The sequence below is a fragment of the Gallus gallus genome, chromosome 3, assembly GCF_016699485.2.
Source record: "Gallus gallus isolate bGalGal1 chromosome 3, bGalGal1.mat.broiler.GRCg7b, whole genome shotgun sequence".
Classification (NCBI taxonomy): Eukaryota; Metazoa; Chordata; class Aves; order Galliformes; family Phasianidae; genus Gallus; species Gallus gallus.
The window spans coordinates 95,297,548-95,317,599 of NC_052534.1; the positions used below are offsets into that span (position 1 = coordinate 95,297,548).

The 20,052-nt window shown below is 39.9% G+C and overlaps 1 long non-coding RNA gene across 1 annotated transcript; it reads right to left on the reverse strand.

Moving 5' to 3' along the window:
- Nucleotides 1-1,274: 1,274 nt before the first annotated feature.
- Nucleotides 1,275-18,094, reverse strand: LOC124417869. The gene is made up of 4 exons (XR_006938934.1): nt 18,036-18,094; nt 17,649-17,816; nt 4,386-4,536; nt 1,275-3,242 (listed from the first exon to the last, which is right to left on the reverse strand). It is a non-coding gene; the product is annotated as an uncharacterized LOC124417869 (long non-coding RNA).
- Between the last annotated feature and the right edge of the window lie 1,958 nt (nt 18,095-20,052).

The following is a 20,052-nucleotide window of genomic DNA, read 5'->3' on the forward strand; positions in this document are numbered from 1 at the left end:
TTCTTTTCTCCTCTTATTTTTTAATTAGCCTTCTATTTGAATTTAATTATTTTCTTCTCTTTCAGCTAACTCCTGTCTTACACAGAACACTATCTCACCACTCTCTTCAATAAAGCTCTGTCTCCCAGCTTCACCTGCCTCTTTTAAGTCTTCAACTCTTTAATTTATTTTTTGCATTTTTAATCCCTCTCAATAATTCTTTTTTAACTCATGAGTTTCCTTTCTAGCCACAGGCCAGCTTTCTCCCCTTTTGCTTCCTTTACATCAGTGCAATGCTATAGCTCCTGAATGAGTGGCACCAGATCTATAACACTGTGGTGCAGAGAAGGATCAGACTCATGAAAACAAACCCAGCAAATAAAACTGGGATATTCCGAAGGGCAAGGTCTGTTCACAAAAAAAAAATGGGAAAGTGTTTCACATTCTTGATCACGGGAAGAGCATTGTGGTAAGTGGTTAATAAATATTTCGGGTCTTTATCTATTCCTTACCAACATTTCTTTACCATTCCCCTTCCTCCATGTGCCTCTCTTGGGCACAGATTCTGATCTTGTTTTTTGCAGTGCTTTCTCTGCACTAATTTCTGTTTCATTTCTCCTGAGTTATCCAAGCTTAAGCAAGAGTAGACTCAGGCTCTCAGCTGGGCTGGGATTTTCTCTCTATCTTTTTTTTTTTTTTTTTTTTTAACTTTTAAAATTAGATGTCCCAGCTGATCTTAAACAGTTGGCTTTTTTCATTTCAGGAGTAGCTTAAGTCTGCAGCCTCCAACAGCATACAGCAGTTATCAGTTAATGAGATGACTTGTACCCTTGTCCACACTTGCATCACTACGGCTGCTTAAATGAGCTGATGTGCTGCAACTGAGGATTAAACCACCTCTTTCAATACCTCATGCACTGCAGCACAAGTTGCTCACTCCAGCAACCACAGAGGCAATTGCAGTCCTGGGAAAGTCAAGATGAGCAGAAATCGTCTGTATTAAAGGTAAAGCAACTTCAGCAGCAGAAAAAGAGGAATACCATCCACTGCTAGCTGTTCAGATGCTGCTGAAATTCCCTACATGTTTTTGCCAAATGTATATTTTTGTGTGTATTTTCACATCTTTTTTTAATTCACCCACCCACTGTACATTTTTGAAAGGTGCACTGTGAGCATGCCAGGCCTGAAAAGGACTCCAATATTCATGACTGTAGACTTCACCATTCCAAAGCTATGCACATACTGTAAAAGGAAAGACGTTTTAAAAAAGCAAGAAAATGCTTTGCATTGGAATATAATATTTAAGGTTTCATACTTCCCAGGTGCGGTAACTACTCTGATATCCTGAAGCTTGAAGAATTGTTTTTATTATAATGCCACGTTCCACAACTCCACTAGAAAATCACAAATATTGGAGTGTGGTTCCAGAGGTTTTAATCCGAGTGTTGGCCCCATGCTGAAGATTATTCAGCTACAAATGACTACCTGTTCATTTAAACTGCAGGGCTGAAGATAGTTATACCCATTTTGGGGGTGTTATTGATTAGAGAAGAACCATAACCTAACTATTTCAGCTGTAGGGCTAAATAGGTTCAGATGTATTCTTTCTTTCTACTCAGACCTCAGAAATAAAGATGCCTTAAGGAAGGATACTAAATTGGGACCCATTTATCCGAGCAAAGCTATACTTTATTCAGTGAACCTAAATTAGTTGTTCCATTTCCATGTTACAGAGACAAAATTTATAACATTTTTTCATATGTGGAGACAGCATTTGCACGATGGTAATTACACTTGCCAAAACTAAGGAAAAGTCTCTTTCGCTGAATATTTTTGCTGTTACTCGTAGCACTACCTCCTTTTCAGAAAAAAAAAAAAAGAAAAAAAAAGAAAAAACAAAACAAAACAAAAGATAATTTAGGTTTCTTTGACTCATTAAGGTAGATGGATAAGATGCCATTCCTATAACAACTGTTATACAGTACCAAAAGACTCTGCAAGATCCTACCACAGCTCTGGGCACAGTTCAGACACCTGCCAATAGACAAATCCACTCAACACTGAAAGCTATTTATACCAATGCAAAAGGAATGCATTGCATTAACATTCTAGTTTGCAGGTAACTGAGGTCCATCAGTTAATCAATTGTGTGCATCACCAAAATAGTGCTGAAAGGAAGCAATAGTCCCTGCCCTGGCATCCTCCTGATCTACTTTCCCATCCCTTCCATGTTACACTTGTATAAGCTCTATACATAGGCAGCAAGTCTTTAGGCTCAGAAAGGACTCAAAATAAAATCCACACCAAAACAAAAAACCCATTGTGTGCTTTCTGATTAATTTTTGAGTGCACCTGAAGCAATTACAGGAATAGTAATGATATTCTTCATAGAGCCTGTCCCTTAATGTGCACCATAATTAGAGGAAACTTGGATCCCAACAGACATAGTCTCTAAAGACTCAAGGGATTGGGGGTAAAAGGGGAGGGGGTAAGGCCATTAAACATATCCAAGGCACCTCTGACTATCCCTCTCAGCACAAACCAATGCAAATATGTGCTCTGAAAATTAACACAGCTAGGAAGGAAACATCCCACAGGGAGAATCAATACCCAGCAAAGGATAATGGGAACCCTGTGCAAGCAGCTGTGATCTGCCCTATGAACATTAGCACCTGTCGACAACAGCAATCAATGCTGGTCAATGGGCAGCTCTCCTTACAGCTCAATTCACACAATGATCATCAGCTGGAACCAAAACAGTGACATGCCATGCTGCCAAATGGTGTCCCTTTCTTCCCAAATGCAGACAAACAATGACTTCCCCAAATAACTGGCACTGCTCTTTTTAATCTTTCCTCCCTCCCTTCTGCTTTGCCCTTTTTGCAGTATATGAGGAGGAATCATTGGAAGCTAGAAATTAAGTTATTCATCTTAATTTCAGAATGCGTTCTGCCATGAAGTCAAGATATGACAGACACCTCGATTCAGCCGTAGCAAGGAGCATGGACTTAATTTCTTCCGATAACGTTTGTCATGCACTTTGTAATTAATTCATGACTTATTAAGAAGCCTTATTTATTATTCTTTCAAAGACAGGGAAAAAGCAAAATGGGAGATTCTCAGAGCATGCAGGAGTTTGAGTTCTTCTCCACAGGACGGAAATTTTGCTGGGTGCGACTTTTATGTCCATCTACAGCAGTTTAAGTTGCATCAGTGAAGACTGTTCTTGTCACAGTCCTTGTGCATGTCTTCATATAGTCACACTGAAAAATTGAAAAAGGAGAAAGAAAGAGTCATGAGGCTTTCATGGAGTCCACTGGGCAGAGCAAGGAATTAATTTGATGTAGTCAGCAGTAGGTTCTGAGAAGGCTTCTTTCACATAGGAGGACCTACTTGCTTCTGATGCAAGACAATATCAAACTTTACAGATCAGTTTTAGAAATTTGAAGCCATTTAGACCTATGACTGTACCACTCGGCCTGATGTTCTCCAGACTCCACTGTGCTTCAGTATCCTTAGATATTGTGAAATACAGGCTGGAGGTTGAACTTAAAAGAGATCAACGCCTCACTCCCCTAATATCACCTGACTACTCACATGCTCAAAATTAAGGGAGCGCTTCTTTAGACCAGGGTCTGCGAATCTGCTCTAAATAGTAAAAGCCAGAGGAATGCCTCCAGAAGTTTGCAGGAAGTCATCCTACCCACCAAAAATGACACTGGATCTTGTGGTTCCAAATCCCGTGCTCTCTACATAATAATATCCAGTTTCCCACTGGAGAAACCAGTAGCATTAGCAAACACAGTAATGCAGATTGAGCTAACTGAGATGCCAGCTAGGGCTCTGAAAGGTAGACAGCTGAGCAGTGTACTGGAAAATGACCAGATATATTTAAACTGGCATGATCCAGTTCACTACGTTCTGAACAGACGCCAAAAGTTCAGGGGCATTGCGAACACATCTTATGTAAGGGACACACGTTTCTACCATCTACTTGTGGTACAGAGCACAGTAGAGTGAAGAGCAGGGACAGAGTGCAGAGGATATCCTGGACTGTTCTTCTAAACTTGACACAGATTTACATTTTGTCACGTTCTTAGCATGTGTGTTTATTTTCCTTGAATATTCAAGCATTTGGAGTTTTACAGTTGCCAGAGCTTATGAAAAGTGCATATTTAGCTCAAAGAGTTCCCAGATGTGAATTTCAAAATGACACTGTGTTGATTAGCTATAGAAGGCAGCCAGTCAAAGAGCAGAAACAATAACATGTGACTTGGCATTTCCCAGACAGCCAGAAAATAGTCACTCATTTAATTTTTCATGAACTTTCCAAAATCTGGGAAAACAACAAAAGTTAGAGGCATCAACAGATGTTCTTATCTCCTAGTCTGCGCCTAATGTCTTACCCCATCACCACTGCTGTTTCTCCTCTTCATCCTGTCAGAAAATGCCTTGAGAAGACCTGTGGGGTCATCTGAAAGCAATAGCCAGGACTTCAAGATTTCTCCATCACTGAAGTTATCCTGCCATGTAGACACATGGGGCATTGACCCACCTCTGGGGGAAAAGATGAAATTAGAGGGAAATGTGTTTATTTTCTTGTAATGTTATTCATTGTTCACAGCTGATCATTCATCATCACAGCTCACCTCTGTGAATGATTCATGAGGGGACAGCTGTTCCCAGGGATGGCTCCTGAGCATAGCGCAGGAGGCATTCTCAAGCTGGTTAAGTGAGAAGTGGAGCACCTGAGAAGAACTGAGGCCTCTTCATCTCAAAGAGCTTTATTTTTTCAAATGAAGACAAGGCTGTAATGCACCCTAACAATATATTTAGCAGGGAAGGAGGAGGTTGGTATGTTGCATGTAGAATTAAAATGTGCTTCGAGCTATAATAGCAAGCCAGGGTTTAAGGACAGGTAGAATTATTTCAATCAGATATAAGAACTGACACTCAATATTCTATGTGGGATTCTTCTAGCTGTCAACAAAATGTATACATAAAACACAAAATATTATTAAAATCTGTATGTGTTTTACAGATATTACTTAGTTTATGTTGTGTTTTTCAATCAACTCTTTGTAATTAAATGTGGGCATTACAAAGGACAAAAGCTTTTGTATCCATTTCTCATTTTCTTCTGAGTAGTGTCCAGTCTTTGTACAATAAACTGGATGTTTCACACATCCAGGCAGAGCATGTATAGCACTTTCTACTGCAGACAGAACTAAACTTGTCCTAATGTGGCTTCCCACCTTTAAATTAATGGCAATGTAGGAATACTCTCCTCCCTCTTTCCTATCTATTACCTCAACTGAAGGAGAAAGACAGATGAGAGAATTTTAAGATCCACTTAGAAAGCACAGTTGGTAACATTATAGCAGTTATTCTTATAAATCAGCTGTTTTTTCAACTATAAAGAAAATTTTGCCTTAAGAAAATAGGAAACTACAGAACTGAAACAACAAACGATTTCTGTATTGTCGGTAGATGTTGCAGAAATCAGAAATATATTTTATGCCATTTTCCTCCTTCATGTACTTGCCCCCTTAAAAAATAAAATAAAATACTATTTTAAAAAGATAAATTACTTCCAGAATGATATTCTACTACCAAATTTAGGAAAGCCCTCAACCTCAGCGATTGAATTGAAGAAAGAGTGGTGATATTACATCAAGCATCACTCACAAAAAAAGAATGAGCTACTAAACTCCAAGAAATTCCTAATAAACCAGACAGATGTTTAGAATGAGAAAACACTACTTAGAATCTGGGTTTCAAAATTTTTAAAACCACTTTGATTGAAAAAAAATCATCAGAGAATGACATTTCAAAAAATAGTTCCTAACTGGTAAACCACTAAATCCACAGTCCATATTTGGAATTTGCATATTATTCCCTTCTTTAGAGAAAGGTAGTTTACAACAATGCAGAACGAGATTTTAGAAACATAACAACTTCTGTTCTAGATATTCTTCATCTTATTTGGATAATGCTTTCTCTCAAACTCTTCCTGACCTTTCACTCATCCTACCACAGACTCAGTCTACAAACTATTCAAGGTTATTTATACTGTAATTATTGTTTATACAGAAGTGGGCAAGGGAAACTCAGTTGTTTGTAAATGCAGGAGGGCAATTTAATTAGAATGAAGTTCAGCCACAGTGCTGGAATTCTTTATCGTGTCTCCATAAGAGAGGTACAAACCATATACTCTACAGAGAACAAGGTTACAAGTCATACACCAAACATATACTGGAATTAGATGGTTTGTGGTAGATCTCATTGGTGCTAGAGACAAACTCCTCTGTTCTCAATCTCTGGAGAGAATGGGCTTATATTGAAATAAGGTTGCAGAATTTGACTTTAAATCAGTAAGCAGGCACATCAGATAAAAAAAACAGCAGGCCTTTGCACGTATGTATCCTTGGTCAGATATTACTTGCACATGGAAATCATTTTTAGTCACAGAATAAAGCCTTCTGTTGACTCCAGAGAGACCTATACTTAGGGCACCAAACACTAAGGAGCTTCCTGGAAGTAGCAATAGCCACCTTTGCTGCAACTGAAGGAATCACATGAGGATTTCCCCAGGAGAGGGCCAATGTACCCAGCCACCTCTTTTTTTCCCCATTAGAATCATAAAAACATTAAGGTTGGAAAGATCACTAAGATCATCTAGTCCAACCATCAGTCTGTGCCTGTGATCCCTCTAAACCACGTCACTCAGTGCGACATCTCCATGTTTCTTGAACACCTCCCGGGACGGTGACTCCACCAGCTCCCTGGGCAGCTGTGCCAGTGCCTCACCACTCTTTCTGAGAAGAAATGTTTCCTAATATCCAAATGGAACCTCTCCTGGCACAACTTAGAGCCATTACCTCCTGTCCAGCCACTAGTTATCCTGGAGAAGAGGCTGACCCCTACCTTGCCAACAATGTCCTTTCAGGTCCTTGTAGAGAGCAATAAAGTTTCTCTTGAGCCTTCTTTTCTCCAGACTAAAAAGTTCCCTCAGCTGCTCCTAACAAGGCTTGTGTTCCATTAGCAACAGTTAGTGTAGTTCAACCTCTTCATCAGATCACAAGTGAATACCATCACAGCTACACAGAGCCCAGATAATGAATGATACGGACCTCCACTTCACACTTGCTTCAGATAGCATTTTCCCATGACAGAAGTCCAAAAGAAGGAAGCATCATTAATTTGATAAATAAGCTGCTTTCCCTCAATATGAAAACTTCTATTAATTGTCTCAGGCTCTTTTTTTTTTTCATTCTCAAAGTTAAAATGAGAGAAGACTAAATTTGTACAGAACAGTATGCTCCTTGAAACTGAAACTGGGGAAACTCTTTCAAGTCCAGTATGGCTATAATGTATGTCCTCTCCTCTTAGTACCATTGAGATTCCAACTGTGTGCAGAACATGATATTGTTATCCATAGGAAAAAAAAAAGCAGAGAGTGGTTGGCTGTCTGGAAGAAGTTACTACTGTTGAAGATGAGGCATAACGGAGGTCAGAAACCATTAACATCAGGCATATTACATGTACCATGCTGGTTACTCTCTGGAAAACATATTATTCTCTGGCAGGTTTTGAAGTCATATATCCGATATAGTCCAGACTGAAGATCTAATTCAAGACAAATGCTATCAGACTCAAACATGCTAAATTTTAAGCACTTCAGCTCATAATTAAAACATCACATTACTCCTTATTACCTAAGGTTTCAAGGACTTTTAATGATCAAGATAAACTTTTGTTCTAGGATGGCATTTCCCTGCAGATTTCAATGTATTTTACCCAAAAAGAGACCAAGCTGAACAGTAAGGAGGTGAATCAGAATCACAGAATCATGGAACATCCCAAGTTGGAAGGGATGCATAAAGGATCACCGAGTTCAACCCTCAGCACCACACAGGAACACCCAAACCCTATGACTGAGAGTGGTGTCCAAATGCTCCAAGAACTCTAGCACTCAGGGCCGTGCCCACTGCCCTGGGCAGCCTGTTCCATGCCCACCACCCTCTGGTGCACAGCCTGTCCCTAACACCCACCTGCCCCACTCCTGACACAGCTCCATGTCATACCCTCAGGCCCTGTTGCTGTCCCAGAGAGCAGAGCTCAGCGCTGCCCTGCACTCCCTGCAAGGAGCTGCAGCCACCATGAGACCTCCCCTCAGTTCCTCTGCTCTGGGCAGTGCAAACTCAGGGGCCTCAGCTGCTCCTCACACAGACCAGACCCTTCCCCACCTTCATAGCTCTCCTTTGAATGCTAATAGTCCTTCCTATATTGCCCAAAACCACATGGTGCTATTAGATCCCTCAATTCATTAATCTCTCCCTGAATCACTCTGCCAGTACAAGTCAAAAGGACAGAATTAAAGCAATCAGCCTGATTTTATACCTCTATGCAGTGAACTCATCTGTTTTCCAGTGTTCTCTGGCAGTCTAAGAGAGATCCTACAGGCACCGTCTCAATTGAAAACTGACAAAGAATAAAGGAAAGAGGAAATATGCTGTGCATATAAAAGATGTGGACAGGAATTCTTCAACCAATTAGCTCAGCATTGCATTCATACTGACAAATGAAATGTCTGTGGACTTAAAGCATTTTTCTATGATGCTTAATAAACCTTGTAGGAAATTGTAAGGTCAGTTTTTCTTACAATAATGCTTTTGTACAAGTTTTTCTTCACAAAGCTTACATTTTTGTTGCCACACTGTGAAGATTACTTTCTCACCCTCATCAAATGCAGTGTATATCTGAGACAAAACTGAAATAATTCATCCAGACAGATGAGTATCTCAGAAGACAACCCAGCTGCATTAAGACAAGTTAGAAAGGGAATTATTTTGTATGTACTGATATTCATTTCCTAATATCTCTCCTATAATTATGAAGAACTAGTCCTAGAATAATTCCAGATACTTTTTCCACACTACTGGTAGGCTTTTGTGCACATGTTTATATCCAGTCTGTGCTCTGAACAGCCATTTGCAGAGATGTTGTGTATCTGCTGTGGCTCTTTTAAAGACCACTAATTCCTGCCAGCAAACGAAGACACTGCCACAAACACTAAACAAAACCTCACCAATGCAAATGCTGAAACTATTTCATACCCACTGCGCTGTTGCAAATGTGCTTTCCGTAGTAAGTGGCAAAGAATACTTTGAAGCAGAGACTGTACTAAATGACTTACTAAGATTACTTCAAACCTGAATTTTATGCGGTACTGTGATAGATGGCAACATGGTAAGAGACAAACTGCATGAACCCGGAGATTTGCTGCCTATTATGATTGAGCTTTTGCTACAGTTCTACCATCTGATGTGAGATGATGCAAGAACTCACATCCTGATTATGTGGAGAGCCTTCCTCTAACATGCTTTTCCACTGCAATGGGAGCATAGTTATGTAGGCCTGCTCAACATATTCCAGTGGAAACAGTGCGAGCTAAAATAAAAACCACTGAATTCTGATAATTTAGCAATGTTCATGCCACATCCTTTAGCAGAAGCCCACATGTGGAAGTGAAAGATGTTTCTTGGGCCTGACTGCAACCAGGAGCAGTATCATGTTATCATAGTTTTTCGTCAGTATTCTACATCATAATATCATACAGTGCACCAGGAGTTAAAGAGTTAATGCTGTAGTTCCATAGATTGATGATATACTTCATGAGCTCCATGCTCTTGGTCTCAGAAGAGAAGAACAAACTACAACTCCCACAAGACTTCATTTTTCTATTTTCCGTTTGGAGGGAAAGATAAAATGGTCTGGGAGTCATGAGGGTTCCATTTTTGCTCCCTGGCTGCTTCACCTACAGCATTAGAGCAAGGACTCTAAACTCTAAAGAGTTTCAGAAACTCTCTTTCATATTTTTTTTGATTTATTAGCTTCACTTTCGATCATATTGTATTATATTGTATTATCTCACATTCCACTACTGTATTTAGTAAGCTAATGTTTTTTGTTTTTTTTTTCCTTTAGCTCATTGCTGCTGTTTTTTTATGTCTAGTCCCATTTCCCTATCTTTTCCCTTTCCTCTCCCCCCCTCTTTCCAGGGCATGGATCCACCGATCTCTTCACCCCCTTGACATGGAAACTGTCAAATAGTGACAAGCAGCACAGCCCTCAGCCATGTTCAACAGTTGTGCAATACACAGAGCAATATCAGAATGGGACCCCCCTCTGTGACAAAAATAGCGCCGAAAAATTTGTGGAAGGAGCCAATGCTTAATAGATACAGCACGTGGCAAAAGGGAATGCTGCTTGGAACGTAACATCAGATAAGATTACATTCATACAACACTGCTGTTTGCAGGAAGAGGGATGTTACCCCTCCAATGCAGACACATTTGCACATTGTAGTGAATCACAGATTAACCATTTCACTATTCCTGTAGAGTCAAATAGCTGCTGTGGCAGAGAAGGCTGTAGGGATGGTTGTCCCAGCACCAAAGAGTTGCCTCATTCCACTTGAGAGAGGAATTCCAGCCTTGCACTAAAAGAAGCACTCTAAAAGCCCATTATCACACCTAGGCAGTGCTTGCTAGCATGAGAGTAAGCCTTAAATATTAACTAGTTAGGATTATTTCAGTAAACAGCCCACTACCTCATGTCAGTGTCCAGGCACTCAAAATCCATACAGAGATTCAAAGTATGCACACTCCAATGGAAAGACGTGCCCTGACTCTGATCCTGGCTCGTGTGGGGTTGAGGGTCAGGCTCCTAGAGTCCACACATGACTGGTAATTTTTAAATGATTACAATAGAAGGAAAGACTGCCTTTTTAATGCCCAAGCACAACAGCTGCAATGTCACTGGGGTTGTGTTCTGAGATGCTCCTAGACTGCAGCCCAAATAAGCATCTTAATGATACTTCAAAAATATGTAAAGCACTTCTTTTATATGTAATGACAATTCTGTCTGGGTGCATCGTCTGTTTGTCCAGCCAGAACAGAATTAGAAATAATGAACTAGATTCTGCTCCAATTTACACTACATGTAACTACAGTAAACACAGTGAAGCCAGACTGTGTGTAAATAAGAGGGGATTTTGACTGTTACTTTATTTATGACAGTGAGTTTACAATTAGATGACACCCTTCAACTTCAGCATAACTTCAGGTTCTCTAAAAATACACTACGCAAGGCTCTGCTTTAATTACATACATAATGTTTAACAACAATTCCTAACCAACAGCTTCAGAAAATTCATGCAACAATAAAAGATGTTAGCAAAGCCATAGAAGGAGTTAGAGGAAGTAGATTAAAATTACTTGCACAGGAATTTGGAAAGAATCCAGGTACTTCACCTCTACTCCCATAAGAAATACTTTGGGGGCCTTTAATGATCATACATGATAATGGCCTTGTCTTGTTATCCATGTAGGAAAGACAGCTTCTCTAGCATAGTGTCCCAAAGGTGACACTTTGAGTCATTCAGAGGTGACATCAAATGACGGAACAAAGATGTATTACTGATTTGAAGAATTACCATATTTTAGTAGCAGTAACTGTTATATATGGTTTATGTTATTGTGTTATACTTGGTAATTTTTACGTATGGTAATTTATGTAGTATAAAAATTCACCTGATGCTGAACAGGTAACAGAATATAGGCTAGGCTCTTTTTTGCATATTAAAAACAAAGAGTAAGCAGAAAGAGCTCCTTGTGGTGTACTGTATTGTCTGCAGAAAAGAACGGCTGAGGTCCCACAGTTTACTGTTACTGACATCTCAAAGGAAACGTGATTGCCCAAGTACAACACGAATAAAAATAGCGGTGGTTGACTAAACAATAATAGCTGATCATATCAGTGGGAGGTGAATTGGAAACACAGAAATGAACCAACGTTATTTTTAGCAATTCTCTTGTATTCTTCTTGCCCTCGTATTAGACCAGTGCAAGGACATTCAGCGTCCCAGACAATATCTGACATATCTTGAGATCTAATTGCTGCCCCTGATAGACATTTGGCTTTTGTGAGTTCTAGGGTGGTTGAGGTGCTATGGGGACATGCAGGATGACACCACTGTCTTGCAATCTGAAAGACAATACACCACAAATTGATAAACCCATGAGGAAAGGGGAGGAAAAAAAAAAACTGCTTTATTCCAAAACTCTTAGCTTTTCATAGGCAATGCCTTGCTATATAAAGCAAGACAACCTAACAAATGATTCCTGCTTGTCAGCAACCTGCACACTCAGAGCTAGGCATTTCCACATACTAATAGGCTCGTTAAAATCTAGAGGCCAGTGAAGTTTGTAGCTGTTCACTGCTTTCCCTGGAATAAGCAATTTTCCATTTTCTCCTTTTAGTGACAGTTTCTGTAATTAAAATAAGATTTGGGAAATGAGGTGAAGGATAGAGGGGAAGCATATTAATGTAAAAGTCCTGAGAAACTTTAAGAGCTGATCATTAGGCAAAATGTACAGAGCCCTCAGCATGTAGGTGAATAAAGGAGCCATACCTTAGGGACAGACACCAAATCAAGTGTGACACTCCAGCTCAGCGGATGGAGAAGAGAGGCCACTGGAAACTGACAGCACAGTCCTTGCTAGTGAAGTGACTTCACTGAAAATGTGTGGAAGCCAGCATATGGCTATGCCATCTGACTCCATATTACAGTTTAAAGGACAGAGGTCTGGTAATAGCATGAGGTTACAGTGCTACAGTGACCCACAGCATATGTGCTTCTCTCACAGTAAAAACTTCTGTCTCTTCCATACACCTATCAGGCTGTGCCTGCCTGATTGACTACAGCAAGTGACTTTGACAGGGTAACAACATACAGCCCGAGGAGGAAGGGCTATAACATATTAATATAAGAATGTGGCTGATTACAATGTAAGCCACTGAAAGCGAGCTGACTGTAGCACCCGACTGGAAGAATGCAGCTGTCTGCAGGGTCTCGCCACGAGAATGCATCTATCTATACCTAGAAGTGCATGGCCAACTACAGGCAGCTGTCATGCAATCAGAGTGGACAGGAGGGGTGGTCACCTATCAGGCCAGTGCGCCCACCATCACTGTTGGTGTAAATACATCTCCTCTCTTCCTCCTGACAGCTAACAAGCTTTTGTCATCAGCATGGAAAGTAGAGGAAAGGACCTTACTGTGGGTTTGATTAGAAATTTCTGAATCTCTTCTTTGATAGAAAGTTTTGTCCTGCAACTACCAAATGCCATTTGGCTCTGGTAGTCAAGAGAATTATGCCATTACTTGGAACCTGATTTATTTTTAAACAATGTTTTTTCTATCTATATAATAGATAGATAGATACCTTGGATAATATGATTTTCAAAGTATCCCTAAGATTAATTTGTTGGGACAAATATTGTCTGGGTTTTTTTTTGTTTGTTTAATGATGGAGTAATCAAAGGAAGTGCATTTTCTGTATCTCAAGTGTTGTAAGAACATACTGAAGTTTGTCTTTTTTTTTCCTTCTGCTATATACAAAGAGCTTTTAAATAATAAAGCATTGCAAAACATAGATCTATATAAAATCTTAATAAAGGACAACCAATCCTGCAAACAGATTGATCAGGCCCATCCCACCGGAAAGTCAAAGAGTCCACCTGCTCTGAGTTGGCTGCTATATTTATGTATGTACCAGACAGAGGATTTGCCATTTACACTCAGCCCTAAGTTAATGGAGCTCACCCTGTGCAGTCTCTGGGAGGATGGTTAGGATACTTCAGCACAGGGCCACAGCCACACTCCCAGCTGGTGCAGCATGCCTTCCCAGGCCAAGCCATGGGCCCTTCCAGGCACCTGTCTTCTCCCATTCAATAGAACAGCCTGTTGCCTCTCAATATCTATGTTTTGTCTCTAAATCTCCTGCCCCAAAGGCTTCACATGCAAGCATCACATGGCCTCACCTCTCCGTTTTCAGTGGCAGTATGTAGGAGCCTTTACATATTTGAACATCCCAGGCTGTGACTCTTGATAACATTCTCTATTTACACCAATCAAGTAGTCTGAGCTTTTTTCTCTTCAGTTGTAGGAGTTATTAGTATGTTTTTCCCCTTTTCTCCCCTAAAAAAAGAAAGCTTAAAATGCTATTTGCTTTGGATTCTGAGAAGTACAAACTCTACCACATGGCAGACACATGTGAATCCATATGCTAGCATGTCTGTAAAGCCGAGAGAGATTAAAGCCTGAAGCTTCTATTAAATCTCTCCTCCCCCACCCATATGAAACATTTTTAGATCGAGCTCTGAATGTTCACCAACTCATGAATATTTTTGAGCCAGTTCTGTTCATTGTGATAAATCATGCCACTTGTGTGTTGGTTTAGTGATAGTTACCTGAAAACTTCTAATGTAAAGTGTTTTATAGACATCTGAGTAGGAAAAAAAAAAGTGTGATCTTTGCCTGACTGCTGGAACAGTATGACAAGAGGAAACATACTGTATTCAAGCCCCACAGCATGCCAACTTTCTTTCTTCTAGAGATGGACGGAATTGAAAGGAAAGTGACTGCTGGCATATTGTGAAAGTACTTCCAAGTTTGTACAAGCTCCAGTGATAGATACAAACACAGACAAAACCCTTCATAGGAAACAAAAAGTTTTGCAAAGAAAGCTGAAAAATATCCTATGAAAGAAACAGAACTATCACAGTTAGGCTTTCCAACCAAAAGAAACAGACGCTCTCTAGGCTTATGTTTCAGAGTTGGATTTATTGTAGTTGCTACACTAAATATAGATATTAAAGAATGTTATTCACACTGTAAAAAAGCACAAATTGTATTTAAGGAAATGCAACGAAACCTTTTCTTCTTCTAGAGATACAAAATCCAAGGGCTGCCTTCTCTCCTTGAAAGTCAGCTACCTTGAATTACCTCTCATAACCATGTGGCGCAAGCATACAGATGGGCAGCGGGGTGATGAGTTACCCTGCACGAACTGCTTTGTAACAGCAGCTCATAACACACACTTCCACACAGCCTAAATGCAGGACACTTCTTCCAACTGAGCATCCAACTCCAGCCTTGAATAAGAGATCCCAGGGCAATGGGGAAAAATGTTGCTTTCCACTTAGGTGAAGAATGAGAATTTAAATACCCACAGACAGTTAGCACAGACACTCAATTCCTGTTTCTGCATCCCTCCCCATGATGCTGACTGAGCAGCAGCAACCCTCACCTGACTCGTCTGATGACTCAGTTCATCCCCCACCACACCAGCCCTGTGCTGAGGCCTTTTGTTCTTCCCCTGCCAACTAGGGCATTTTAAAAGAGTTCTACAAACTGATAACTTGTTTGAAGAATAGGGGTGCTCCTAGTTCTGGAAAAATAAGAAATTTCACTCCCTTGGAAAAGAAACATGAGAGGTAATGGAAAATGCTTCCTTCCAGCATTGGGAGGAAATGCATTAGAATTACAAGTTACAGTAATAAGCTATGTTTCTTCTCTTTATTAAATCACATCACAGTTACACTACCATCATTAATATGAGATCACTGCTCTGTGAATGTTTTAGCTCTAGGCTCTGAACAAGACCCAATAAAGATTTCATGCATGGCGGAACCAAATTCCACCATCTATTTAAATGGTCAAAGTCAGCAAATCCAAGCACATTTTTTTTTCCCCCCCCAAGGAAACCAAGGGAATAACCCACCAATATCCTACTGAGTTGGACATTAATTCCCTATAGCTGTCTTTGAAAATATTAGCCTAAGGAGCTCAGCCAATAGTGAAATTCTGCTCAGCAAACCCAGAGAACACCACTAACATAAGATGCACTGAGCGAGATGAAGTCAGTTACTCTCCCAGATGCCAAATTCACTTCAGTTTCAAGTAATGATGATCTGCACTGGAATTAAGAGGTAGTGAGACTCTCTTAAAAAAAAAAAAGCCACTTTTATTCAACAGCAAAACATGGACATAAACACTCTCTCTGTGTTCCAAAATCTTCAACTCAACAACTGGAAAACATCACAGTAAATCTATGCAGGGATAGGTACAACACCAAGAGTTTCTCCTGTAAACAGACCATTACTTCTCTTTTATTAAAGAAACTGCAGAGTACTTTGGTCTCTACTATATGAGTACTTCTGCATTCTTTGTAATTAGATAATGTTAACAATGAACTCCCCATAGCTACCTCAATGACACTGATTCAGAGCGTTTACAGAAGGTTAATTTTGTGGTAAAACTACTATTACTTATTGTACTATTATACCGTTGTTGTTTAATAAACTATACAATCCCCATTTTTATATGAATTAAATAAACTAGTGCAGTCCCTCCAATAGAAGAAACTGGTTATTTACAGTGCAGGTACAGAGTAGCTTACTAATCTCCCATGAGCTCTACTTCTCAAGAGAGCTCTGCAAGTAAGGAAGAAAGCACAGGTCTATGCAGCTGTAGCACTTCACTCCTGACTCTCTATAATTCCCAGTCCTTTCCACAGAGGCACACTCCAGAGACACTGCTGTTCTGCTCTCCAAGCAAGCCTCACAGCAGCCACCATTCTAATTTAGAAGAAACCCCATGCTGGAGCATTCATTATAGGAAGTAAGGAGACAATCCTTAAAGCAAAAAAAAAAGGGCTCCCATTAAGTCAACTACCATTCTTAGCACCAGAAGTGTGTTGGAGCTACTCTCATATAACGCTTCTGAATATGGCAGTCGCAACAGAAATGACAGGTGGAATCAAAGAGATTTCCTAGAGAGAAAAAAAATATATAAATCAGATTAAATGCCTCACAAAGCCTTTGGCTCAGTGGCCCATTGACAACACTCAGCATTTCTCTCTGACCATTCTGCACAGTGATCTGATAATTTCAACAGAAAACACTCCATTGCTACAGGAGCCTGGGGCCAGCTATAAAGCAAGCTTGTTGGCCCTACAAAGCAACTGCCATCTCACAGATGATCACCCAAAACTTCAGTCTGGAGCACCTTAACATCCTCATGTTTATGCTTTAAGAGTAGGTTATTTAGAAGAAATAGGTAAAGATTAACAAATTAAGGAATAAAGTAAACACATCTGGACTTTCTCTGTGGCAGACTAGGGATCAGTGATCTGGGTCTAACCTCTTTCCTTCTGCAAAGCATAAATACCACAGTGATCAGGTCTCAATCCAGATATAAAACGTGGATTTTTAACAGGCCAGACTAAACCCACAATCTGCAGCCATTTGTAATTCAAGCAAGAACAGAACTGGAAACAATGCTATCTCTTTTTTAAATTGGCCTCCTCTTTCCTGTTCTGTCAGCTTGCCAGCTTCAACCAGCCTTGAAACCAGTCACCACAGAGAATAACACACTTACCTATTACCGATTATCTTTGCTTTGTCTTCTTGCTATTGTTCCCTATTAGTAGTTCAGAGTTAATACTTCTTTAAGAAGAAAAAACACAATCTAAATTGTGTTTCACTAAATCATCTGATTAAATTACCTCCCTATAGTAGCAAAGCTAATTGCTCTTACCCTACTATTCTATCTTCCCATTTTACCTTTGCTGGTTATTTTTTAACCACGTTTCCTATCAGTTTCCCAGAAGAAACACCCCACCACTTAACGTAACTTTATTTTTCCTTGAAGAAGAAGCAAAGTACCTTGGAGCTCCTCCAGAGTTAGCATTAAAGAACTGAAACTCAACATTTGATAGCACTGTTCCTTATTCTCAGCTTTCCATAAAGCCAACAGACCTCAAAGGATACCATCTTGGCTTTCTTTCAGCAGTCAGGTAGGCAACTTGAAGATTTTGGACCAGCTGGTAGAAATCTTCTCATTACAGCCACCCCTCAGGCTTCTCAGGCCACAGGCATTTATCTAATAACCTCACTCAGCCTCAGCACATAGATCTGAAGTAGGAACTAATTCAGGAAAAAATTCAGAGAAGTCAGGAAAGGAGGGCAAGTATAACAAAGATCAAATCGGATTATCTTGATGCCTATTGCAAGCTGGAAGTAGATCGTACAATTAACAAATGTACAGTTAGAAGAGTGGTGTGGTTAGGGTGATACTGTACTGGTTGATGGTTAGAAAGTTTATCCTGGTGGAAAGAGACAATCAAAAATAAATGAAATACTCACTTGTGTCCTAAGCTTACAGTAGAAAACTTCAAAGGAAGGAATCACGAGAAAAAGATCCCTCCCTAGTGGCAGTCAGCCCTTAAATGGGGTCTAGGAGAGGTGCAGCCAGGCTTCACCCCTTCCAGTCACACAGGTGAATTGCCTTCAGCTGTGCTCTCACAGCTGACTTAGTCCTTGCCTCAGGTGATCAATCAATGGTTCAGGCCATGACTCAACAGTTCCCATACACATACAAAAGTTGACTTGTTCTCCTGTAGTAGACTTCATCAAGTGTGGCTACATTTAGGAGCCCTAGAAACTCTTAAGATTGTTCAAGAACCCAAAGTTATTGTTTCTACGCGGAAAATAGTAGAAAAGAAGAACCCTCTTCATTAGTTAGCTTCCAGAGTTTTCCTCAGCTACCTGCAGTATCAAGTATGCTACAATAGGAAATATCCACAATTCCACATGCAGTCTTGGGGAAGTCAATACACACACTGTGGGAATAAGCATGGACCTCACAGAATATTAGCCTTATTGTTTCCCTTTCAGGTAAATGTTTGAGATGGGGATTAAAAGAGTTCAGTGCGGCAGTATAAAGCTGTCTGTACTACCACTGCACATCTTCCTTGCTTTTTAATACAGAAAAATATACATATAATTTATTTGTAAAGTTTTCATACAGTTGTATTCAGACTATTTGTTGTCGAAATTATGTATCAAAATGAGGAGATAATCCATTTTCTTTCTAAACCGAGTCAGATACTGACTGCTTTTCATCGTACTTAAGACTCCTTTTTCCTTCCACATTTACATAGTGCTGTATTGATTTTAGAATGATAGTGATTTGACAAGGACCTCTTTACTGGTAGAATTTAAAGAGGGCCAAGCCCAGCAATCAGAACTCTCGAGCAATCTTGGGCACTCAAATAGGTTTGTCAAGAATCGGATTAATGAGTGCCGTCTTTGAGGTCAAGAAAAATGAAGACAGTGTAGGTCAAGAAAAATGGAGACAGTGTTTCTGCAGTAGCCTACATGGGTGAAATCTAAAATATATTTAGATAATAATTATTCAGAACAATTTTCTTCCTATGAATGGAGTGTGCAGGTGTGCAACATCCTGTTCTGGTGTGACTGGCCAAGGATAAATGCCTCTTGTAAAATTCACCCTCCACTGTAGTGACTGTAAATCTGACTACCTGAAAACGGCAGTCAGGCTTCTGAAACTCAAGCAAACTATGGCAGTGGAATACTTCATAACATATTTCCTGCCTGCTACGTCAGGACAAAGTCTTTCATGAAGTACAAAGAACAGGTGTGTGTGAGAGCTAAGTTGTCTCTATTGTTTTATAACAAGCCCTCATTTTTTTCTACTTCAACCCTGTGTCCATTAAATGCAATTTAGTGGGATCATCAGAGCTTGAAAGGGCAGATCAAACAGCACTGAGAATCCCAGCTGTGCAGGCACCAATTCAGAGGGAACATTAACCTCAGCATTCAGCAATAATTTATTCTACTCAAGATGGGAAGATGCTCGATTTCGTTCTTGCATATTGGTCTCATTCCTTTTTTTTTTTTTTTTTTTTTGTCTTCCTGAAACAAAATCACATATGTGTCTGTATATATAGAAACAGATATATTTGATAAGTTAGATTTTTTAATGTATATACACACATAGACATATATATGTGGCAGAGAGATCTCTCTCTCACAAATAGTTATAGATGTACCCGGAGCTGAAATGACATCTCAGAAATCCTTCCAGAGGAGCAGGCTAATTATATTCTTATTTTTCATACTGCCTGTGGAGAAAGAAAGGAAACCTTGGCAAACACAATGACTCCGTAAGTTCACATTCATATCTTTGTGATACTGTGGCTGGAACTTAATGGCTGAGGATTGTGCTTGAAGGCACTTATTTTATGCAAAAGATGGCAATCATTGATTGCATGTTAAACAGTAAAACAGTGGTGTTTTTTTTCCCTCCTTTTAAGACCACTATTAGCTAAATCACTCAAAAAAACAGCACTTTTGGAAG